The 25,313-nt window shown below is 53.0% G+C and overlaps 1 protein-coding gene across 15 annotated transcripts in view; it reads left to right on the top strand.

Annotated features, from left to right (window-relative positions):
- The window catches only part of LOC145524035 (uncharacterized), a 343,643-nt gene that overhangs the window by 177,022 nt on the left and 141,308 nt on the right, over window positions 1–25,313 (top strand). For 3 of the 15 annotated variants that reach the window (XR_014067043.1, XR_014067067.1, XR_014067060.1), the window contains one exon: window positions 20,543–22,407. The exons of 7 other annotated variants lie outside the window; for them this stretch is intronic. The gene's annotated coding sequence lies outside the window, so the exon portion shown is untranslated. Of the gene's footprint in view, window positions 1–20,542; window positions 22,408–23,115; window positions 23,978–25,313 lie in introns of those variants that run through there. 5 more of the 15 variants (XR_014067065.1, XR_014067064.1, XR_014067054.1 and 2 more) reach the window with 4 other exon arrangements.

Genomic DNA, 25,313 nt, shown 5'->3' with positions numbered 1-25,313 from the left:
TAGCTTAGTTTATTTCTTTCCAAATAGTTAATGAGCTTTCTCGGGACCATCTTTAAACCCCCTCCTCCCCCTGGTGATTTTGCACACCATCCCGGTCAGAGCCTCCGTCTTACTCCCATGAGGACTGCCTTGCCCAGAGCATGCTCTTCAGGCCGTGGTTATGAGAGGTTTTCAGAGAGGTGATGTTTGTAAAAACATGCTCGCTCCACTGGCTTTGGGAAGCTTGGGTTGGTTGGCGCTCACCAGTGGGCGTTCTCGGAGCCTATCGCGTGCTCAGGGTCGTGGAGGACGGCGCCACCGAGAACGCCCTGACCCTCCCGTGCCCGGGCTCAGCTCTCAGGGGTCTCGAGGGTGAGCTGTGCCACCCTCCTTGTTGGGAGGTCGGTGCTGCTGCTACCCCGAACGACAGGCGGGAAACCGCGGCCCCGGCTTCCCGGCGGCGACATTCTAAACCGCCGGGACGCCCAGGCCCGCGCGCACGTGCGCCCCTCGGCGGGCCTCTGGTGGCTCCTGCGGACCGCATCCGTCCTCCCCACGGGCCCCCTTCTCGCGTTGTCACACTGCGTTCTTTTAAGCTCTGGTCGTGGAAGGAAGGTTTACCTTGAAATCCTCAGTTGCATTAATTCTTTTTGCCAGATTGTACTTTCATATAGATGTTAGGCTCATTTGTCCAATTATACAAACAGCAATCAAGCAAACAAATGAAACTGGAATGTTGTGAGTAGAATCGCAAGACGCTCACAAGTTAACTTGAGGAACGTCACCAGCGTTACAATCCTCAGTTTAGCGAATGTGATAGAAATGCTGCATCTGTCCGTTTCTGTAAGCCTTTTGTCTCTCAATTAGGCTTTTAAATATTCTTCGTATGGATCTGGCACATTTCCTAAGATGTTATGTATTTCTAGATATTTCTGATTTTGTTGTGTTTTTTTGGTTAGTTCTATCTTTTTTCCCATTTTATTTTTTTCACAGTACAGAAAACGAAGAAGCAACAAGGAGTCATAAAATGCTAATTATGAATATAATGAGAGAAATAAACTATCAGTTATAACAATAAATACAAATGGGTTAAAATTCTGGATGAAAAGTCAAGACGTTTTATCCTGGTTCATAAAGGAAAACCATATGCTCGAGGAGAAACACAGACCTAAACAAAAAGTCGGAAGGGGTGAAAACACATCAAACAGAGAGGAAAGGCCTGACATTAATATTGACACATCATTAAAAGCAAAAGTCACTGTGTGACGCTGAAGTTTGTGCCATATTTATACAAGTGCAGTAAACTATACTGTTTTAGTAATCATTCATCTTTAATGCCCAATAAAGTAGTGAAGGATATATAATAAATATGATTATAAGTAGAAAGAGTAGAAATTTTTTCTAATGTCGTTTGTAACAAGTTTTCCTGTTTTACTTTTTGTGGTTAGTTCTGCGATCTCCATTTAGTTAATTTATATGCACAGTGTGAAGTAATAATCAAGGCTCTTAAAAATATATGAGTGTCCTAAACTGTTTTATTAGGAAGAGTAACTCCTCACTCTTTAGCAGAACATTTGTGTTACGCAAAGTGACTGTAAATTTTGGGGTCTGTTTCTGGCTGTCATTTCTAGTCTGATCATTAATTTGTTTATCGTTCCATCAATACCACACCATTAATTACCATAACTTTAAAAGATCTTGTATTTAGTAGAGCACGTCTCCTGTCTTCAAAGTGTCTTGGCTGTTGTTTGCTCTTTGAATTTTCATGAAATTTTAGGATCAGCTTGCCAAGTTTCTACATAAAAAAATAGTCTCTTGGGTTTTGGTTAGGATTGCATTTACTGTACAGATCACTTTTGGTGAATGAGTTTATTTACCATATATAGTCTTCCAATCCACAAATACTTTATATGCTTCCACTTAGTTGTCCCCTTAGTTATAATAATATTCTGTGTTTTTCTGCAGAGAGGCCTTGCGTATCTCTTGTAATATTCATTCACAGTTTGCAGATATTGTTTGATGCTGTTGTAGATGATGTCTGTGTATACTTCCCTATAGTAGAGCCTGAGGCAAGAATGCAAGTGCAGGCCGTTTAGTTAGAAGGCAGGTCCAGGACTCAGGGCACAGGAGTGGGCCAGGGAGAGACGAGAGCCCCCAGAGAGGGTGTTAGTGGGTGGCTGGGACCCAGTCTCACCGAAGACGGGCTTTGCCCCCCCGGAGAACAGGTTGGGGCGTTTGCCAGAAGCCCTGGCCCTCTGGTGGCCCAGGTTGCCCCCGGGGTGCAGCTGCTGGGCCTCTGAATGTCTTTGTGCACAGGCGGCAGGGCCCTGTGCAGCTTCAGAGCCCACAGCGTCCGCCTGACGTGGGACTCGGGCTGTGCGTGGAGCTGTCCACCGCAGCTGTGCTGAAGTCAGGCCAGACCGAAGCCGCATCCTAGCGCACCGCAGAATCTCCTGCGTTCTTATTTTTAAAAAATGTTCCGTTGGCTCTTGGTAGAAAGATATCCAGCTGATTGTTATACAGTGACCTCAGTCTCATAACCCTCCTCAATTGACTTACTAATTCTAATAATTTGTCTATCGAGCCTCTAGGGTTATAATCTTAGAAAGTTGCATCATCTGTGAATAACGGCAGTTTTACTTCTTGTGCACCAATCTGTATGCCTTTTATTTCTCGTTATTGAAGTGCCTGTGCCTTCCGGGGCAACGCTGAGCAGAAGCGGTGCACACAGGAGCACCTCTACCCCGCAGAGAAAACTTTAAAATGTCACAGTTAAGCTGGGAGGTTTGGTGTCGATTTCCTGAAGATACCTTACATCAGGTTGAAAACGTTCTCTTCTGCTCATAGTTTCCTAGAAGCTTGGATTACAAGTGGGTACTGAACTTGACTGTTTTTAATTCTGTAGAGATGCTTTTTCTTGTCTCCTATATTTTATAGTGATTTGCCTTGTAACACACTGTTACTCAGTTACTACTGAAAGGTCTTTACGAGAAATGGCATGGAGGGAGAAATCAGATATTTTGTTCATCCATCCACTGTGTAATGACATGAGTTTGAATAAGCTCTGGGAGTTGGTGATGGACAGGGAAGCCCGGCGTGCTGCAGTTCATGGGCTCACGAAGAGTTGGACATGACTGAGTGACTTAACTGAACTGAGTACTTAAGAATGGTTAGAACAATTGTTTTAAGGCAGAGGTTCTTAATTTTACTGTTATTTTTCTTATTGGTTAATTGATGGATTGCCCATAGACCTCTGGTAAAGCCACTGGGACCCTTCACAGAATAAAATTTCTCGGTGCATAAAATAAAATGTACAAGATTTCAAGAGAAACAAATTATGTTGAAGTCTGTTGTTTCAAGGTAAACCAGATATGTTGTAAAAATATGAAACTAATTGGTGGTATAGTAATATGTGTACTTTTAGAGCACCATATCAAATTATAAGACCTAGTGACAGATTTTTGTAATCACTATCATTCTGAAGTAGTTCTGAACCTCAATAGTATTTAAGAAATCTTTGACAATGGTCACGGGATGTGAATTTTTCTATGATTTCGCTGGTAGTCGGTTTGATTGCCTAAGAGGTTAGTAAAACTGAAGCTGTAATTTCCACCTAAATGTGCATGCCCTTGAATTCTCTCCATGACCCTATGTGGGTTGTTAGTCTGGGTGAAGAATTTCTGCCCTAGGGCGCCGGTCCTGCCCGGGTGGGGCCCAGCTGTGGGTGATCTGTGTGGGGACACTTCCTCCCAAGAGACCTCACACCCACCCCCTGCTGTTCTCCATCCGCAGACGTGTTTCCGCGCCTCCGCACGGCAGGTGCATTTTGCCTAAGTAGATTGACTTATGGATCTGCTGCCTGTCTCCCTGCTGGACTCTAAGCCTCTCAAGGCTGTTCCATTCCTCAGCCGGCCTGTATGGGAGGTGGTCGTAAATGTGTGTTGAAAGAGTACAGATAGCTCCTTTCTGATGCATTTTAGCCACTGGGGCTGTTGCAGGAGCAAAGCCGGTAAACGTCATTGAGAGACCCACCATATCGTCTGCCTCCCTAGCCCGGTCAAGGCCGGAGCGGGCACTTGTCCGTCTCAGGGTCTGGAGGAGCTGGGCCCACTGCATCTCGTTTGCCGCCGTGGTGCCTTCGCTCTGACCCAGGGACTGTGACCGCTGTTGCCCGTTCACTTCATTTGCTTGAGAACTTAGATCCGGACTGTGGCCCCGCCGGGGCCCACGCGGGGATTGAGCATGTGCCGGATGTCGCAGGGTGACCCCTTCAGCCCTTATGCTTCCATCTAATCGCAGCGCTCACTGAGGAAAAACTGTGTTATTGCGTTGTGCTTACCTCTAAAAGCAGCATCTAAGCCTTTCTTTTTCAGGAACGTGTGTTTCCTGTGTCTTATTGGGATGGAGAGCAGGGGAACAGACAGGTGGGCCCAGCCTGGCAGGGCCAGAGGCTCCCCGGGGCGCTGTGTGTCCACCCTGGGTACAGCAGGTGGACATGTGGCTGCCTGGCCCACACTGGGGGAGTCAGGGCAGCCCCTCCCTCTGACTCCACGGAGCCAGCGCTTCGTCTTTCGGGAGCACCAAGTCCGAGGTGGGCTGGGCAGGTGCCCCCTGGGATGAAAGCTGTTCCTCGTGAGGGCCGATCAGTTAAACACACGGGAAGGTGGGGCAGGGTCCATTAAGCCGCTTGCTGTCCCGACGGCCGGCTGACATTTCTGTCTGGCTGTGAACTCGTTCTCAGCAACCCCTGCCCATTTTAAGTGCTGCTGCATGGCAGCTTTTAGAAAGGCTTTTTGGGCAGAGGCTTTTCATGAAGGTTCTCAGCATCCCTGCCTTCCAGCCTCCAGGGTGCGAAGCGGCTCCCCACCAACTCCCCCAGAGGGGTTTCTTGGGCTGGACCTCAGCGTGGAGCGGGTTCAGGGGGGATGGCAACATGGTCAGTGGTCCTTAGAGAATTTAATTCTGCACAGAAGATAGAGAATAGCATACAGCTTTTTTCTTTTTTGTAATTTCTTTATAATATAATCACACAGTCCTTGGTGCTGTCTTCATAATGAGATACTTTAGCTTTCAAGCACGGTGTGGCTTTGACACAGTTAATACCGTACGTGATCAGAGATGGTCTTTACCGCAGGAGCTGCTGTAAACATGCTTCACACGTCTTCCCACGTGAAGGAAAAGAGCGATTTTTGCCCCACATTTTAGCGTTTCATTCCACTGCCGAGGACTTCGCGCCAGGAGTGAGGCCGTGCCCAAACCTCTGTGGTCCTTTTGAATTCCAGACGTGCTCTTCTGAAAGTCGGGGCTCCTGCCTCCAAGGCAGCCGGCTGTTCCATCGGAGCTCACCTCACATCCGTCTTTTCATTTGGTCCAAACAAAACGAGACTCGTCTCTGAGAGCGTGCTCTTCCTGGTTCAGATGGCCACTTCTGTGGCGAGTTACAAAACCATCTTGATTTTGTGAATGTCCAGTAAGTTTGGGCACCTGATAAATATTGCTTGATGTCATCATCATGGACACCTGCTGTCTCTGGGGCTCAGTCTGCTGAGAAAGAAGACATTTGTCTGAATTAACTGGGGGGGGGAGGGCAAAGGCAGCTGGTCTCAGCTCGTGGCCCTGGATGAGTCACACTTGGCTGCAGCCATCCTGCCCCCCACCCCCAGGAGCTCACAAGTAGGAGGGCAGGTAGTGAGCATCGGGAGGTGTGCTCATGGTCACCGAGCTGTTCACGGACACAGCACGTTTAACACAATTCTACGACGGTGACATCGACCTCTGCTGAGGCACTGGGGTTAATTGAAGGGGAGACATTGGTTTTCTTCTGCAGCTTTCAACATCACCTAGACATTTTCCTGAGAATTTGATGGAAAAATAGCCATGCCTCAGCTCCTTGAAGTGGGAGCCGAGGTCCAGCCAGCCTCAAGGGTTTGGTCCGGGGAGAAGGCCAGAATCACGGTGCCGGCCATCCCGTGGGCTGGGTTCTTTGCTCAGCTCCCTTCCAGAAAGCTTGGCGTTTGCAGATGATGGTGAAAACCAGATATGTACCCTAACTTCTGGGAAAGATCATTCACATGACTCAGGGAAGGCCGCCATCCACCTTTACTCAAAACAGAGCCAGTTGGGTTGTTAGGATCAGCAGACACACACCACTTCGTACAGAATAGATAACGGGCAGGATCCGCCGTGTGGTGCAGGGAACTCTACTCCATACACGCATAACTGAATCCTTGTGCTGTAACCTGAAACTGAGACCACACTGTAAATCAAGTAGACTTCAATCAAAAAAAGACAGAGCCAATATTAGGCATGAGTTCCGACTGGACCGCAGGCCCCCAGGTTCCAGCCCGCCGGGTGTGCGGTCAGCTCTGGGCCATCCTGACCCTGCTCAGCGTTTCATGGTCCTGGGAGTGGTGCGCCAGGCAGTGCCATAGCATCTAAAGGTGAATGCCAGATGACACGCCAACACAGGGACAAGCAGGGCTGACCTTGGGCAGGACGGCTTGGCAAGCCCGGTCCTTCCTCCTCTGCCCCACAGGCTCTTGAGGAGAGGGGCCAGGGGCTCCCGGAGGCGACTGCGAGTGGGCAGGGGGCCGCAGCTGCCCTGACTCTCGCGGAGGAGTCTCAGGCAGAGTTGGGCCCCTGTCCGGGAGCTGGCGGCTGGTGCTCAGCACAGGCTCCGATGAGCCAAGGGTGTGACCCCGGGGCCGCCAGCATCGCCAGCCTGCCTGGGATGGCTGAGTCCATCCTGCGGTTTCCTCTGTAGGCCTGGTGTTTGGTGCTGGAGTGTGCTTGCTAAAGCACAGTCTGCCCGTGGTGACAGCAGGCACAGTAGCGTTCGGCTGAGAGCATGTGCTCCCCTTGACCCCCATCACTCAGCGCAGGGGGACTCAGAGCCTGCCCCTCGGTTAGCAGGAGCTCTAGGTGGCTTGGGGGCCTCTGGTCTCTGCATGTCTCTGCCGGCGTTCCAGGTGGGGAGCAGCTGGGAGTCGCTCTCACGGGACCTGGGGTGGATTTCTCCAGGCTGTCCTCGTGGAAAGGTGGGTTTTGGTTGAAGGGAAGCAGATGAGCAAATCCTCTGATTGCAGGACAAATGGCCTCTCATGGGTCGTGGTCTGTGATGAATGGCATGTGTGGGTACTCATTTGTGTCCAACTCTTTGCGACCCTGTGGACTGTAGCCCGCCAGGCTCATCTGTCTATGGGATTGACCAGGCAAGAACACTGGAGTGGGTAGCCATTCCCTTCTCCAGGGGGTCTTCCTGACCCAGGGATTGAACCCACGTCTCCTGCGTTGGCAGGCGGATTCTTTACCAACTGAGCCACCAGGGAAGCGCCGTGAATGGAGGCTCCTCAGCAAACATCCTCCTGCTGGACTGTCCTCCATGTGGCAAGATGATACCGAGGAGGTCTGGAAGGGCAGCTTGGCTGGTTCCGAGAACTTCCTGTTGCTGTGTTCAGAAGGTTACCTGCGTGTTATTCCCAAGAACAAGAAACCCACCTCTCCCCTCTAGGAACCTGCAGCAGGGCCCCCAGATTCATCCAGTTGCCTCTGCTCCTGAATGCGTCCTAAGCTGCTTTGCAGGGAGGGACAGTTGTAAGGAGAGCCAGGTCGTTGCTTGTGAAGATGCCCACTTGATGGTTTCATTTCATGAAAATACTCGACTTTCTTTGTGGTCCTGTGATCCAAGAGCATCCTCGGATCCAGGACACAAGCTGTCAGAAAGTGCCAGCACGGGGAGGGATGGGATTTGATGGCTGGAGAGCTTGGGGACCGCTTCTTGGGTGACCTTAGCCAGCAGGCCGTTTTCTGCTCCCCTGAGCACCTCAGGGCACTCAGCAGAAACTTTGATGTTGTTGAGAGCAACAAATGTCTTGTAGGGGATCTTACAGGTTTTAACCATTCTCCTCCCAATGGTGTTGATGGGTTAAAGAACCCCTCTGGGTTCAGACTCATCTTTTAACAGCTTGAGCAAATTGCATGGTTATTATTAGTATGATTCTTCTTCCAGAGTTTAACGTCATTCCTCAAATGCAGCATAGAAAGTTTAAGTGCATTTCCTCTGGTTTTGAATAAACAAAAATTAGGGGATCACAGAGCAAAACAGACGCGGGGCTCTGACTCCTCATTCTCCTGCTGAGTGGCCTGGGCAATCGGACGCATGCCCGTATTCCTTAGGAGTGAACATCTTCTGCTCCTTTGAAGAACAGAGGTATCACCTTAACTTGCTCAAATGTCTTAGAGTTAAAAGCTACCTCTTGAACCTGCAGTCCTTTAAGACTTACGGAGAAACATGCTACGTCAGGCTCAAGGAGGCTGGCCCCACGTAAAGTCAATACTTGTCTGAAAGCAAACAGTCCTCGAATACAAGGTCAAAGCGAAAGAATGCTGTCCCCTGTTCCTGCCCCCGACCCCCCGTCTCCTCCCAGAGACTGTGATGGTGCCCAGCCTGCACCCCGACCAGCCCATGTGGGTCAGATGCGTGTCATAGCAGACACCAGAGTTAATATTAAACCCCAAATTAATAGATTAGATAACTAGTACATACCTTTAGTGCCAATTCGTGTTATAGCTGTCTTCCTGCCTCCTTTTACGAGACAGGAAAGTGCAGCAAATCGTCTCGTGGAGGGTTCTCAGGAGGGGCCTTTGTCTCGATCGTCCCCGACTGTCCGGACACGTGTAATCCCCTCGGATTCTGCCCTGTGCCGGCGTCGCGAGGGCCCTTCAGGCAGGGCCATTAAAGGGTGCTCCTTGCCGTAAGATTTATGCGAGCTTACGCTAGAACAACAATGATGCGGTGGTATTTGTTTGAAAATGGAAGGATTATATGGTCTTTGTAAAATGAGGAATTTAGTTTTGGGGAGAGGCAGTGAAAGGGTGATTTATTTTTTGTTGATGTTCGTACGAATCCTTTGATATGTCAACTTCTGTCACTAAGTATTAGGACACTTGTAATTTCTTGAATCAACCAAGATGAAATACACACGGTCTCAAATAATTTATGTCAAAAACTCAGCTGCACGAGGTAAGTGCCAGCGCTTATTGTGAGGTTAGAACGGGACGGGCTGTTTGGTCTTTACAAGCCTGCGGTCATCACACTTGGCGTTTTAGCGGGAGAAAGCTGCAGCGCTGCTCTGCGGCGGGAGGCGTGTTTCTCTCCCTGGTGGCTCTTTTCTAGGAAGGGACGCTGGAAGAGGTCACCCCTCAGATTCTGGTCAGTTTCCTTGGAAGCTGCTGCAGTTTCCCAGGATGATAGACCTCCTCTCCACCCACACCTGAGAGTCTGGAATTTCCACATGGGGTCACGTCCAAGGAGAGGGGTGACTCGGATGTCGCGGTGTGATAACCGGCTCACCCCTGGGGGGCGGCCCCGCACGTCTGAACCGCGGGTCTCCTCGGCTACATCTTCCGCCCGCCACAGATGAGCTCCCAGGAGCACGGCCGCTGGCTCGGATTCCCCTCCCCTTTGTATCCCCTGTGTGTGGCCTGGGGCTTTGTGGACCCTTACTCCGTGTCCATGGACCGTTAGATGGGTGCAGACCGCACCCTAGCAAATGAGGAAGTTGTGGCCTGGGAGGGGAGGTGGCTTCCCAGAGGTCACCCCACTGCCCAACAGACCTGGGTCTTGGACTCAGATTTCTGGACCCTGGGTTCAAAACCTTGAAAGGATACCGCGTGTTGTTGACACTGCCCGATGGCTTGCTGACAGGTCACTGTTCCTGTCGTAGGTCAACCAACAGCAAAGAGACAAACTGCCTCAAAGTGAAACCCAGCTTGGCTCTAATTCCCACTGGTGACAGCACTCAGGTTCCCAGGGAGCTTCACGTGTGTGCTTTTTCACGCGTGATGGTGCTAACTGGCATTTTTCTCTCTTATTCTCGTTCTTGTCTGGTGCTGTCCTGTAACAAACTGACTTCAGTGAAGCATGCTGTTTGATCAATTAACAGAAAAATAACCTATTTAGAAGCTGAGGAAGGTGCGGGAGTGCGGAGAGCACATGAGGGCAGTCGGTGGTAAAGACGAATTCAGATCCGGCCATGCTGCCTGGGCGCTGTCCCCCAGGACACTGGCCAGTCCTGGTTCTGGTCTGCAGTGCTGCTCACAAGAGCTGTGCTGGGTCTAGGAGCACGTGGTTCTTGGGAAGCATGGTCTCACATCATTCCTGATGCAGGGAGGCCGTCCTTGTGGTGTTGAAGGCCCGCCCTGGTTTTACCCAAAGGTAAAGTGGGGGGTCTGGCTCCGTGTTGGGACAACATCTGCCTCAGAGATGGGTATTCTTGTTGGAAGCGGAAGTTCATTACTGAGCCCTCTGGGAATCGGAGACGACAGAGAGCGGGCCCTGCATTTCCCGCTATTAATTATGCATCGCGATCGGATGGCTCGCTGGAGCCCGGTGAGCACGCGGAGCAGAGCGCCGGGCCCCTTCTCCAGCCTGGGGGCGGCAGCTGTGCGTTCTGTGGCTTCCCGGTGTCCACTCGCTCCTCTCGGAGTGGACGGCGCTGGTGGACACACGGAGGGTTAGAGACGAAGCGAGAACATGCAGTGAACTCTTAAAAATCTGTAGCAGCTGAGCCACGGAGGGGATGTTTTCTCTTTACCTGGGCGTTTGAGACTCGTCACTTCCGGCCCCCACCCGCTTCATCCAAAGCTGCTTCTCATCCACTGAGCCTCACTTGTCCTGCAGAGCAAAGTGGAGGTCAGGAGTGACCGGTCCAGCCTGAGAGGACAGTGCGTCAGCAGGAGGGGTCCTTTCCTTCATATGTCTCTCGTGCAAACACACACACAACTGTCACTCATATGCACAGACACACATATACATCCACACAGACATACTCATACGGACACACACATAGACACATAGATACACACACAGGCACAGACACACACACATACATCCACACAGACACACTCATACGGACACACACAGAGACACACAGAGATAGACATTCACACATACACACACTCAGACACACACATAGACACATAGATACACACACAGGCACAGACACACACACATACATCCACACAGACACACTCATACGGACACACACAGAGACACACAGAGATAGACATTCACACATACACACACTCAGACACACACACATGCATAGACAGACACACAGGTGCACACACAGTCACATACACGTGCCTCTTTCATTTATTTTATATTTTCCCTGAATCCAGTCACTCTCTGCTCTTCACCTTTTTCTCTCTGGGCTGATTGTGGATAAAATTAAGAAGAAGATGTTTTTATTTTCCTCTGAGTAAGCTGAGAGAGACTGTAATTTATTTATAAAAAAGGAATTTCACTAAAAGGAAAAGGCAGGCGAAGAAAAGCTCAAAATGCAGGTGCATGCTGTCTCTCTGCCTCTGACGGCGGGTCCTGGGGACCCAAGTCCCAGACTGTTGCCCATGGGAAGACACCTCCTCCCGCTCGCGCTGATGTCTGGCCTCTGGTCCCAGGGGGCCGCAGTCTCTAGTTTCCTGGTGAGATCACTCGGCTTTAAAGCCCCCTCGGGTCTTCACTTGATCTCCAAAGAGCTGTGGGGCCCCGTGCGCAGGTCCCTGGGGGGGCAGCCTTTTCCTGGGCTCACCCACCAGGCATCTGCCTGTGTGTTCCTGAGGCAGGCGCAGCTCAGACCTCGGGGATCCTACCGTCAGCCTCTTTCTTCCCTCTTTGCATTTAAAAACTTGCTCAGAATTTACTGGGAGATTCCCATTTAGAATTAGCTACGTAAAGATGGCATTTTTCCATCTTAGTCTCTTAAAAATCTGCCCGAAGCCTCGAGAAGAATAAGAATAAAATTGCAAATACCCTCTTTACAATAAAAGCGGGAGACTCTATGAGCCTGAAACACAATATACGAGGGAATGCTGCCAAGGAGAGAGAAGGTCAGAGAGAGCCCCGGGAGGGAGGGCTCCTAGGAGGGGCACCCAGCTGCAGACCTCGGACGGCAGACGGAGCCCTCTCCGGAGGGAGGGCCCTTGCCCCTGGGGAGAGCCAACAGTCCCTCGTTTGGAAGGAGAGAAGGCGGTGGGCTGGGTCTAGTGTGGCATGGCGTCTCGGGCATCAGGGAAGGCAGAATTACCGTCAGGAGTGATGGAGTGAAAGCTGTATTAAAAGAGATACATATGCGTGTGTCAGTGTGTCGGTGAGGCCGATGGAGGGCAACTCTGGGTCGGGGCAGTCCTGCCCTGCTGCCTTCGATGGCTGGAACAGGGTAGACCTACATGAATTTACTCATGCAAGTAACCCAGGACAGAAGGAGAATTCCCTTTTGCTCAGAGCATGACCTTGGATTTGCAATAGCGTGGCTTCCTCAGGTAGCTCACAGGAAGAAACCTCTTTCTGTGACAAATGGTCATTTAAAAGGTCTATTTGAAAATGCCGAAGGAAATGTATTAAATTCACAAGATGCACAGATGGCAAGTGTTTGAGAAACATTGTCTGGAGGTCAGGGGCCATCGTGACCCAATCTGTTATCATGAATTGTTAAAACTGATAAGGCAATTTACCTCAATAAAACAAGAGGACAAATACAGACGGTAAGAGCTCATGAGGAAAAGAGCCGACCAGTGAGCAGGTAAAGATCACCCATCCATTGCCAGACTTAGGGACGATTCGAAGAGAAGTACCATACGACCCAGCAGGCCCACTTCTGGGTGTGTAATCAAAGGAAATTCAACAAGATACCAAAGAGGTGCTGCACCCTCCGTGTTCACTGAAGCATGAGCCACCGTAGCTCAGACATGGAAACGCCCCTGGAGCCCAGCGGCCGAGGAACAGCCAAGAGGACGCGGGGTGGAAACGCCCCTGGAGCCCAGCGGCCGAGGAACAGCCCAGAAGATGCGGCAGGAGCCCCGCTGTCATCGTCTCGGTTCACTGAGTGCTGGGGCCGCGTCTCCCCCCACCTCTGTGCCTGGGGCACGCGCCAGTCCCGCAGGCACCTCACGTTGTCTCTAAATGCAGTCAAAGCCTGGGGTTTTACAAAAGTTATCATGTTCCTTGTCTTCTTCTGTTTAACTCCTGAGTCCCACTTCGCTGATGAAGACACACACTCTCCTGCGTCACAATCTCTTCCACGTGAGCCCTGCAGCCCTCTCTGGGCTGCTCGAGCGTACCCCCCGCCTGCACTCATGCTGTCTCCCACTGCTGACCAGCCTTCTTCTCTTAGGGGACACAGATTTTATGTCTCTGCCCAGGATCAGGTGAAGCCTCATGCGCTTTCTTTTTTTTTTTTGCTCTTCTACATCTTTCAACAACTTCAGCCAAATCCTAATCTCTTCCTTTTCAGATTTCCTGCTTAGGACCTTGATCTCCAAATTCTTTTGAATATTGATAATGATAAAACTCAAGCGCCTTTTCTAATGTATTCTAAACCACACCTGAAATCAGGCTGGGTAGAGAGTCGGGGCTCAGTAACTGTCTTTCTATTAACTGACTGACACGCTGGCGGGTACCGCAGAGGAGCAGGCAGGAGGCAAGGTTGCCTGGCTTATCAGTAAAGTTGTGTGTAATCGTGTTTAATTGTTCTGCAGGTGTTTAACCATCTGTACTGTGTGTGCGGTGAGTGCATTTCCAGACATGCTGCCGCGTGTCTGTAATTGATTTAGGGGACCTGCTGGTTAAAATATTGGTGGTTTAAAAAGGACGGAAACTTGAGTGGTAGTAGATTAATAATTGCTGTAAAAGTGAAAGCAGAGATGAGTTTTTAAGCCTTTGGCAAGGGGAACCATAATGATTCTCTGTGAAGTATGGTCCTGAGAAAAGAGGGGTCACCTTCTCTAAAATACCCTTTCCATCCCTAATGCTTTATGACTTTTCTCTCTAAAACGTTCACTTCTTGGCAGCTTCTCTTACACAGACACGCAGTTGGTTTTCCAAGAGCTGAACCAGTCTTTGCCTAACTGATAAATTGCAACTGAAAATTAAGCTGGAGGGGAAGGAACTTCGTTTGGCAGTTGAGGTGATTGCCGGACACATACCTACCACTCTTCCGATGCCCCACCCTGTCTGCCTGCTGGCTCTGCTTGGGCGTCTCAGGTCACCAAGAACACTCCCAGTGCGAGGCTGACGATGGGGAAGAGGGTTGTTCTTGTTGTTATTGGTATTTATTTTCCCCGCATCAGACCTTGGCTGCAGCACTCAGGGGTCGCCACTGCGTCACGTGCGAGCTGTCGTTGCGGCACAGACTCGCTAGTTGTGGCCTGTGGCTCAGTGGTTGTGGCCCGTGGGCTTAGTTGCTCTGCAGCACGAGAAATCCCAGTTCCCGAGCCAGGGATTGAACGCATGTCCCCAGCATTGCAAGGTGGATGCTTAACCACTGGATCCTTCCCACCAGGGAAGGCCTAAGAAGGGTTTTTAAAAGAGGAAGCAGTAAAGATTTTTAGAGATTTTCCTATTTGTTCAGGGAAAAGATACCTGATGTCGGCAAAATGGTTCAAAATCTATGGTTTTCCAACAGCTGTGTGTTCCTTTTCTCCCGTTATTTAATTCCTAGTCCATTTCTTCAATAGAGACTTCCCCAAAATCTTTAAGACCCAGAGAGACATTATTAAGGAATTAAAACTCCTTAACTTCATAGAAGGAGGGAGTGAGGTCTGGGAAAGCTTATTGGATCCACCCAAGGCTACAGGCAGTCTTCAGTCATCATCTTCCCACTTGGCCACCTACTTGGACACACTGCGTGTGAGATGTTGGTTCCCTGACCAGGGGTCAGACCCACGCTGCCTGCATTGGAAGCACGGAGTCTTAACTGCTGGACCGCCAGGGAAGTCTCCCTCGGATACTTACTTGGTTTGTCTGAGCGACGTGCCTGCCTTTGCCTGAATTACAAATACAGACCGCTTGTTGGCAGAGAATGTTCTCCATGTATTTTCCCTTCGGCCTTTATGTCCCCACTGAGACGCGCGCTGGATGGCAGGATGGCGCCGCAAGCTGGGTTTCTGTTCACACCTTCATGCTGACCAGCTCGTGCCCTGGGGCGAATGCTCAGAGCTTTGCCGGGCTCTTCTGTCTCTGGAGGAGGAAGGAATGGAGCTGGGTGTCTGCAGGGGCCCTTCTGGGGCCGACATTCCTGCGTAACCCTGAAACAGCTCGGGAGCTCATGGGGTGGGGGTGGGGGCCGCAGGGCTGCGATGCCCTCCCTCGTGCAGGGCCCCTGAGCTCGCCTTTCGAGGGTGGGGCCGGGGGCGGTCCCCACGGTCGCTGCGGGGAGCAGAGCTCTGGTAGGAGAATCGCTGCACCCCGGGGGGTGCCCAGGTCTGAGTGAAGGGCTCCTCAGGCAGCTCCTCAGCTGGGCAGACTCCTTGGGAGGCTGCCCTGCGGGGTCAGCACCCCAGGCTACTCGGCTCCTTCTGCAGGCTCGAGCCCCTACACGTGCGCCTTCGCAGGACGCAGTGCCCTCGGGGGCAGGCGTGAGGGGACCCTGTCCTGTGGGGGCCTCACTGGGGGCACAGGAAGGCCTGTGATCGCCTCCCCCCGCCCAACCTGTATACCCCACGCGGTCCTCCTGGTCCCTGGGGACAAGCACCCTACATGTCATTCAAGCTCGGGTTCTGAGCTCAGCACAGAGAACATGGGGTCCTCGGCCACGAGAGGGCTTAGCTGTCCCTGCCCGCGGGTCCTAAGATGGAAGCGGCTGCTGCCCCATCCACCCCTCTCAGCACACAGACGGGCAGCGAGCCCCAGAGTGACGGAGGATGGGCAGGGCTGTGGGCAGGGCCACGACCCCGGCCTCTCTCCACGGGGTGCCTCCTGTCCTCGTAACGTCTTCGCCTTCAGCTCTGCCGCCCGCTGCTCCACCAGAGCCAAGAGCAGTGGAGAGTCCAGCCTCATCCGCGGTCAGTTTGGACCCTGACGGTACCCGTGATCACAGGCCCATGCCGGCGTCGGTCGAGGTCCCGGGCTCTGGTCTTCAAGCCCCTGCCATCAGCTGTGTGGCCTCAGGCACCCGTCGTCATCTCGGGGTTTCAGCTTCCTCGTTGGTCGTTTGGGGAAGGTGCCCTCCTGATGGGTTAGATGCCAGGCTGGAGCTGGTGGAGCGTGAAGCTGGTGGCCGGGGCTCCTGCTTGGGTGCTGGCCTTCTGGAGGGAAGTCTGGACGCTGCCGGGAGGCTGGGGTGGAAAGTGCAGAGAAGAGCCCCAGTGTAGACGGTGGATCAACTCAGATCCATCACAAGCTGGTTGGTGGCCCCAGCTGTGCGGCCAGGGCTTGGCAAAGTGGGGGTAGCTGAGAACCCGTGTGGTCCTCGCCCCGAGTGGCTCTCTGGGGCTGGCCTGGGCCCTGTGGTGGAAGGGCGATGGGAGCCCTTGCCCAGCAACCCAAGTGCCTGGCTCCAGGCTGGGGGAAGCTTCCGGACCTCCTTCCGCAGCGCCTGCGCCCAGACCTGCAGTCACAGCGATGCTCACGCCGCACACCTGGGCGGGGCTTTCTGGTTCACATATGCACAACTGCCACTCTTATCTAACCTGAGTCTCACAACAACCCCAAGACGGGCATTTTTATCTTCCTTTTTCATCAGGGAAGCTGGGGGGCGGGGTGAGGAGGGTGGCAGCGTGGGGAGTCCGCCCCGGGCTCTGGGCTCAGAGCCGTCTCCCTGGGGCATGGAGACTGCCCTCGGGAGTGGCCCCAGCACAACTCCCCACCCCCACGTGTGAGCAGGTTCCACCAGCCTGAGTGCAGGAGAACCTGGATGGCCCGCAGCCAGGGCTGGGGCGGCCCTGGTGGGGGGACACGTGGTGGGCTCTCCCCGTTGGGGGCTTTTCTCTGCTGCTGCCGACTCCTGTCCTCTCCTCACTCCCCTGGGGCTCCAGAAACCAAGTGCTCCCCAACGGGGTTCCTTAAACAGTCACAGGGCAGGGGTACTAATGTGCTAACCCCGGGAGCTCACACGTCCTCGGGAACGACTCACTGCCGGGAGCGATCCCCCCGCTAGGCAGTGTTTCCTTTGCCTGCGCGACTTCTGGAATGAAATGTAGAGAAGAACGCCCGGCCACAGAGCGGCATTTCATTAAAATGTTTGTGGAGGGACTGGTTAATGAATTAATAACACAGCCACAGACACTGGAGAGAATGGCGGTGCAGGCTGGCATCCGACACGGGGGGCTTTGGCTCCGCTTTCCTTTCCCGAGCGCCTTCGGGTGGCACAGTGGAGCGGGAGAGGTCGGTCAGGGGAGCAGTATTTTGGGTCTGCCGCTGGGAACGTTTCTGCGTGTTGCTTTTTCCTGACTGCAGTGGTTCAAGTAGACGAGCGAAGCGTCTTCATAACGCCTCCGTCGACTCAACGAAATGGAGAAAAGCAGTGAATGCAAAAGTGGCCCACAGACAGAAGTCGTCTGAGGACAACCTGCGTGCGGGAGGCTGGCTGCAGGGCCCAGACCCACGTCCCCGGCCTTGGTAGCCTGTGTGTGCTGGTGGTTCTCAGCGAAGGTGGAGAAGCTCCAGCCAGGGATGCAGGGAGCACAGCTCAGCTCGGGGACGACCCTCTCTGTCGAAGTCGGCTGACCCGTCACTGGGGGTCCGCGTGGCAGAGGAGGCTGGGAAACACGAGTCTCAGGGCAGCATCTGAAAACAGCAGGAGGGTCGGGGCCGGGCTGGACAGCCGGCCCAGCTGTGGTTCTGGATCCCGGGAGAGGGCGTGGGGCAGGGTGTCCTCGACCGCAGAGGCCTCAGAATTCACGGGGGGAGGAGACCGCTGCAGGCGGAGGGAGGAAGCCCAAGAGGAACCGGAATCCAAGTTAGGGACGTGCGTCCTCAGGCGGGGGCCCTGTCACGTGGTCACCCGGCCAGCCGGAGCCCCTCAGGCACTGCCTCTTGGTCTGAGCTCCTTCCTGCCACACCTGGTGGCTGCCATGGGGGTCTTGCTGAAGACACTGAAGTCTTCTTCACACAAGTTCCCACCAAAGGGCCTGAGGTTGGTTGGGAAGGAGCTGTCGTGATACTCAGAAGCATCCTTTCTATATTGCCACATGTTTTTACCCATAAAAATAGAATTTCTTATTAAAATAATGGAATTTAAATAAAGGATACATGCTTTCCACCTAGGGTCAAACTTTATGTTTCCACCAAATCCAAGCTTTGCCTTTGAACAGGAAGCAAAGAGATCAACCAGACCACCACCACCCACGGCGTCAGCAGCAAGGGCAGCAGGGACCCCAGTGACAGCCGGCCGCCCACGTGTCCTCTGTCTGAGGGCTTTAGGGCTGGTGGAGACGAGTGATGCAGGTGACCCCAGTGTGTCCGTGCGTGCTCAGTCACTGCAGTCGTGTCCGACTCTTTGCAAACCCACGGACTGTGGTCCGCCAGGCTCCTCTGTCCATGGGATTCTCCAGGCAAGGATACTGGAGTGGGTGGCCATGCCCTCCTCCAGGGGATCTTCCCGACCCAGGGATTGAAACCGCGTCTCTTGCATCTCCTGCATTGCAGGCAGACTCTTTTTAACCGCTGAGCCACCAGGGATGCCCAGGCGACCCCAGACTGGACCCCAGGTCCTCAGTTTCCCACCTCGTGTCCAGGGAGCTGCTCTCTAGGCTTCGCGCTGTGGCCTCTGAGGGTGACCTGGGCTGCTCTAGCAGCCCTGCTGAGCTCCCAGCAGCGTCCGTGCTTCTCGCCTGATGACAGGGACGGTCCTGACCCCAGTCCCCGTGATGGTCCTTCTCTGACACTTCCCAGTGTCTGCAGCAGGGACATGGTTCTCGTGCTGAAGCCTCCCTCAGCCCTGTAGCCGAGCCACTTGAGCAAGCAGGCCACCGTGGCACTGCCTGGGGACCGCAGGGAGTGAGCCTGCACTGATACTAGGGACCTGGTGTGGGGGTGCGTGTCCTGTGCCCCTGACGTACATGCACAGAGAAACGTGTGAAGAGTGTGTTCAGCTTGACTGTGGTCATCACTTCACTGAGTGTGTGTATCAGACCGTCATATTGTACATCTGCTGCTGCTGCTGCTGCTAAGTCGCTTCAGTCATGTCCGACTCTGTGTGACCCCATGGACAGCAGCCCACCAGGTTCTCTGTCCATGGGATTCTCCAGGCAAGAATACTGGAGTGGGTTGCCATTTCCTTCTCCAACTGTACATCTAATTGCATACAATTCTTAGGAAAAGAAAATAAAGTAAATGAGCCAGGTGGCATCCTTGATCCCATCACTGGGGGCGTGGTGCCTGCCCCATTGGGGCCACCGTGAGCATAGGTCAGTGGCTGGCCTGGTGGCCCTCCTGCCCCGAGCTGCCCCTGATTCAGAGCAGGAAGTGAGGACAGAGGCGGGGTTTGTGGGTGGCTGGGAGGCGGGTAGTACACAGATGTACCCGCTCCTTCATGCTGCTTGGACACGGGGCTCTGCCTGGGGGTGACGGGGGCGGGGCTGCCTCCCCCAGACCCGATCTCACGCCGGCTCTCCCGTGGCCCGGCCCTGGCGTCCCGCTGCTCTCGGGCTCCCTGTGAGAACTGGCCCTGGCACAATGCAGGCTGCCCCGGGCCCTGGGCTGGAAGGGGCGGGACGAGCTGGCGGGGTTGGGGAGGTTTTCTGCTGCAGCTTCTGATGGTGACTTGTTCCCTCTAGAAACGACCTTGAGTCCTCTCCTGCCTGAGACGCTGGCAGAGTCCTGGCCGAGCTGGAAGCTCAGCGAGGTGCTTTCTATTTTTAGGCGCTATTTTATGACTCCAGTGTTGACTTCCTGGAAATGATGTCATCCTAAAAGTTGCCCGAAAATGGAATCTTCCAACTCTCAACCCATTTCTGTATTGACTTATGGAATCATCTCAGGGCAGGAAACCCTAGCCTAATTTGTGATTGATTTTCAATCAGCATCAGCTCCTAACACATTAAAAATCTCTCTCTGCCTGATTCCTTTGACAAGTAATTAACAAACTGTAGCAAATGCTTATTCTCAAAATTTAAAGGAAGCACAGAGAGAGAGGCATGGTATAAAGCACAATTCTTCTCCTGTTGACCAGGGGTCCTGGAGAAAGCATCCTACAGATACTGCTTTTCAAAATAAGTTAAATGAATAAAGAGTTGGCAGGTTTCCACTGTGCTCCTCTTCCCAGCCCTGGAGTTGGGGCGCTGATTCCTTGGTTCAGTGGGTACCTTGACAAGCCCCCTGCCCCTTCCCCTCCAGGCTGGGGTCTGTAGTTCCTTCTGGCAAGTCCAGCCGCATGGAGTTCCAGGCCCACATCGGGAGCAGGAGGCATGTACCAGTGGCTTCAGCCCTGCTGGTGGTTGCCTGGAGGCCCCCAGCTGCCCCCACCCCCGCCACCTCCTGATGCCCGGGCTGCCCCTTGAAGCCCGCCCTCTGCCTCTGACAGATGGGGCCGGTTCTTTTTCTGAGCATCTTATAGTAGCTTGGCTGGTCTCCCAGCACCATGTCCCTGGGTTCTCCAGCTGTTTGGTTTCTTGTGGCCTCTGCTCCCTACACATCTCTGGGCGTCAATAGTCTGACCACAGCCAAGTTCTGTACAATGTACAGGCATCGCCTGCTTTTCCAAAGTTCACTTTATGCTATTTTGCTTTTGTGAAAGACCAGCAATGCAAAGAAATTCAAAGATATCGCCTTTTTTTTTTTTTAAAGGGAAAATTGCATTCAGCCTAGTGTGTCTGACCACGAGCATCACAGAGGTGGCATCCACCCAACAGTGAGGGGCCCCGCCCAGCCCCCTCCTCGCTGGGGACCACACTCTGCATCGAGCGGCCACTGCTCTGAACTGTGAGCACCTGGACTTCACCTCCATCTATTCTGTGAGCAGGAGGGGTCCTCCGGTAACCGCATCTTCGCTCTGTGCCGTTTCGGCTTAGGAGAGGTTTCCTGGGGCGCTCTGCTTCTGGGGAGCGGAGACCCTGTACTCCCTGCCACATGATGCTTCCAGTGGGGTCCTGTCCTCAGTGGCTCACGATGCAGAATCTCGGAGGGTCAGCGTGCACTGTTTCCTCCTGCAGGCAGAGAGGGGTGTTAGATGTGGTCCACCTTCCCTGGCCAGGCGTCCCCACGGCCAGGCTGCCTTCCTGCCCGCTTCTCATCCACCAAGCTCCCGGAGAGCAAGGGAAACCCAGGGTTCACGTGGAGGTGGACTTTGTCTTGCTCAGCCTCTTGCTGGCTGGAAGGTGGCGTGGGGACTGAACCAGGGTCCACTTTAGCTAGACTTTCAAGGTCAAGTTTCCAGTACTTCGGTGCGACACTTTAGGTACAGGCTTAGTCTCTCTGGACTCACTTTCCTGAGCCCTGAAACACATGAGCGGCTACAGTCATCGTCACTGTTCCATTTGAGATTTTGTCTCTTAAGGTGCCTGATCCTTGGCCCCTCCGCCCATCACCCCCAGTTTAGGTGGTCTTCCTCTGTGGTCCCACTGCACGTCGGCCATAGTGGGCGTCATGTCCAGTGAAAGCATCGCATACACGGGTGTGTCTCCCCGGTGAGTGGAGGACAGAGGCCTCTCTTACTTGCCGGTGAGGTTGTGGAACTTAGGGAAGTGTCTGGCACATAGTAGGTTCTCAATAAATATTGAAGCCTTAGATGAGCTTGGACTGATGCAGGCACTGCACACGTGCACCCGGATGCCCCTGTGTTTATGCCGTGCCCTTCGCTACCTGGAATCTCAGATGCTGACGGCTTTCCGGCCAGCTCTCGGCATTGCACCAAGATGGCTTTGTCTTAAGTGTCACTTCCTCCGCTCACCTGAGGTCACAGACGTGTCTGTCACCAAAGCCTCGGTGTGGCCGACGGGCAGACACTTGTGGCACTGAGGCCCCCACGTTCGGATCTTAGCATTCATGACACCGCATGGTTATTAAAGTCATCTCGTAACAAGGTTTTCGTTTGATTGAAGGAGCTTGCTCCCTCCTCTGGGACCTCGTGAGGAAAGTCACAGCCGGGTGCTCACGTGACCGAGGGGCTCACTCCCTCTCCCCCTTCGAGCTCCCATCCCCCCGAAGCTAGGCCTCTCGTCCTGCAGCTCCTGCCCATCTGCAGGGCGCCCCTCCCTCACCCAGGGTGTCAGCAGCAGGGTGAAGTGAGTCAGGGGCCTGCGGGGCATGTCTGTCCACGAATGATGGGCAGGATGGGGGAGGGGTTGGAGAGACAGCGGAATAGTCAACTGGGGTGACAGGCTCCCCGCCCCCGGGCCTGACCCTTCCTTGCCTCTCTGGACCCTGAGGCAGACACGCCCAGAGCCCCTGCTTCTCTCATCTGCTGTCAGAATCGCGGGTCTGCTCTCCTGTGGGCTCACCAACCCTGTCCATCTGTGCTGGGGACCCTTCCCGCCAAAGTCCCATCAGTTCTTCCCCAGAACCAATCGGAGGGAGACAGACAGTGATGCCCGCACATGTTTTAATAGAAAATAGCAGGGATTACCTCAAAGGAGAAGGTCGGTCCCTCGTGGACTCTCTGGCCTGAGAACATGGTTCAGAGGAGAGGCACGACTTTAAAAAAAAAAAAGAAATGCTATTACTACTGCTGTGCCTTCAGAGATTGACAAAATTACATTGTACAGGAATTCGTCCCTTTGACTTTGACCACCTGATGCGAAGAGCTGACTCATTTGAAAAGACCCTGATGCTGGGAAAGATTGAGGGCCGGAGGAGAAGGGGACGACAGAGGATGAGATGGTTGGATGGCATCACTGACTTAATGGACACGGGTTTGAGTAGACTTTGTGAGTTGGTGATGGACAGGGAGGCCTGGTGTGTTGCAGTTCATGGGGTCGTGAAGAGTCAGACACGACTGAGCGACTGAACTGAACTGAACTGAACAAATGTGTGAACAGTCCCCATGGATATAAATCTTATTTCCAAGCATCCGAGTCATTCCTTAACTTCCAGTTGAACCGATTACACACTCATTAGATAGAAGGCCATTCATGGCCTTGTACACGTGGAGAAGGTACCGTTCCTTGTGGTCTGAAATTTGGGATGAATCAAGAGAGTGGGAAGAGCTTCAGGTCACAGGGTCAGTGTCTCATGCGATTCAGGACCACTTCTGTGACGGCTTTGGCCAGTGGCCGTGTCTGCCCCCCACCCCTCGATGGCTGCTGACCACTTGGCGATGGAACCGTTGCCTCTGTGGTCCCTTCGGTCATGCTGCTGGTTCATTGGCACCAAGCGTGTCTTCTTATATTTCCACCGACTAGTTCCTCCGGTTCTGTCTCTAGGAGCTCCGCAGAAGGCAGTTCAGAATTTCGGAGAAGGGCAGTGTGACTCTCCCTCCCCGCGGATTTCCTCAGCCATTCTTATCAGCCGTGACTATTTCGCATCATGGAAATCGCTTGGATTTTGGAGTCAGACCTGAGATTGGCCACTTCCTAGCTGCATGAGGTTGGGTGCATTTGTTCACATTTTGAGGTTACTTGTGAGCTTGTGTTTTCTCACTGGTGGAACCGGGACGAAATGCCATCTCATGAGACGGCCCTGAAAATAAGACTGTCATGAGACTATGCCAGCCCCTGCTCGACACGACCTCCGGTGTCATAAACGTCTGTCATCGCTGGTGGGACGACGGGCCTCCGTGTTCCCTGTCTTGTTTGTTCCACTCTGGACCCAGCCTGGGGGCTCATCAGCTTCTTTAAAATAAAGTATTCCAATTTGAACACGCTACTTTGAATGTCAGTCCAGACAAACGGCTTCCCAGGGGGCGCAGTGGTAAAGAATCCAGTTGCCAGTGCAGGAGAGGCGGGTTCCATCCCTGGGTCAGGAAGATATCCTGGAGGAGGGCATGGCAACCCGCTCCAGTATTCTTGCCTGGAGAGTCCCGTGGACAGAGGGGCCCAGCGGGCTAAGTCCATTGGGTCACAGAGAGTTGGACGCGACTGAGACAGTGAGCACTAGGCAGAAGATGCCGGTTTTCATGGTTGTCTCTGAACGTCCACCGGTGAACCTGACTGGGTCTCTTTTAAGCAGCCTTCCGTCGTGTGGTCTGTGTTGTTGTGAAGGCCCCTTGAATCTGTCATCCAACCCAGACCTTCAGGTTTGTGTATTTTAAAATTAAAGAGCAAATAAGTAAAAATTTAAAAAAAAGTGCTTTTCTGGAGTCACTTCACCTTCAGCCTGGTGTCTTGTATTTACGACAGTCCCCGGAGGCATTCACATCCACAGTAGTTAGAGGTGAGGCGGGGCCTCCTGATCCTGGGCACCGCAGTGGGTTTGTAAATCCAAGAACCGGGCTCCCCTCCCCTTCAGCTGAGCTGCAGACTTGCTTGGCACCCGTCTCGGGCTCCTAAGATCTGGTTGAACCCCGAGTCGCTGTTGATTTAATGCTGCCTCCCTTGCCTTAGTGTGTCATCTGCAGCTTGGTGAAGCGTATTTTATTTTAGAATCAGAGGCTGATCTGGCTGCAGTGTCTTTTCTTCATTGAATACCAGGGTCAAGTCAGCATTTAAGGAGGGCCCAGGCGGCCTCCCACGCTGCTCCTTCCATGTGCTTGCAGCTGAAGAATGTGACCTCCTAGCTCAGAGAAGGGCTTTTCTTCCGTCAAGGACACGCCGCCTCTTTCTTCGTCCAGTCGATTCACAGATACACTGAAATGGAACATGGTTTAATTCGAAAGCTTGCCTTACAGCACCTTCCTTCAGAATGATTAAAATCCATGTGCTCTTGGTAGTATATGGTTCAGCCGGCTGAGAATCCATCTAGCAACACTGTTGTCCATGTCATCCTGCGTCACTGTGGTGCAGACCCTCACGCCAGCCATCCGGATGCAGGAGGCGACAGTTCTGAGGGCAGAGAATGTGTCCTGAGAGCCCTGCGCCGAGTGATGTCCCTGAATGGTGAGGTCACCATCGTGAGAAGGTCACCATCATGAGAAGGTCACCATCATGAGAAGGCCACTGATGGTGAGAAGGTCACCATCGTGAGAAGGTCACTGATGGTGAGAAGGTCACCATCGTGAGAAGGTCACTGATGGTGAGAAGGTCACCATCGTGAGAAGGTCACTGATGGTGAGAAGGTCACCATCGTGAGAAGGTCACCATCGTGAGAAGGTCACCATCGTGAGAAGGTCACCATTGTGAGAAGGTCACTGATGGGAGATGCACCATCAGTGCGGTCACCGTTCTTATTCTACTTTTGGGGACCAGAGCTTGGAGGAGATCAGAGGCTAGAAAGTCGAGGAGCTGGCCTTCAGAATGGATGGGCCAGCCTTCTTGACCCCTACAGAATTTCTCCTGAATTGGTTCTCAATTTCAGCAGTTGTGTAATTTGTTTCAGTAATAATTCTTGACCTTATCACAGACAGAGCTCAGATTTCTTTCTGGAGACTTTCGATGGGAAATGGCATGGGAATGTTCCTGCTATGGAGAGGGTTGCAGATGAAGGACAAATGTTACTTTTTTCATTCCCAGCGAAATTTTCCCTT

Source organism: Giraffa tippelskirchi, chromosome 10 (assembly GCF_054371585.1).
Source record: "Giraffa tippelskirchi isolate mGirTip1 chromosome 10, T2T-mGirTip1v1.2.pri, whole genome shotgun sequence".
In the NCBI taxonomy this organism is placed as follows: domain Eukaryota; kingdom Metazoa; phylum Chordata; class Mammalia; order Artiodactyla; family Giraffidae; genus Giraffa; species Giraffa tippelskirchi.
The sequence above is the reverse complement of the archived record's forward strand: the minus strand, read 5'-3'. Positions and strand labels throughout refer to the sequence as shown.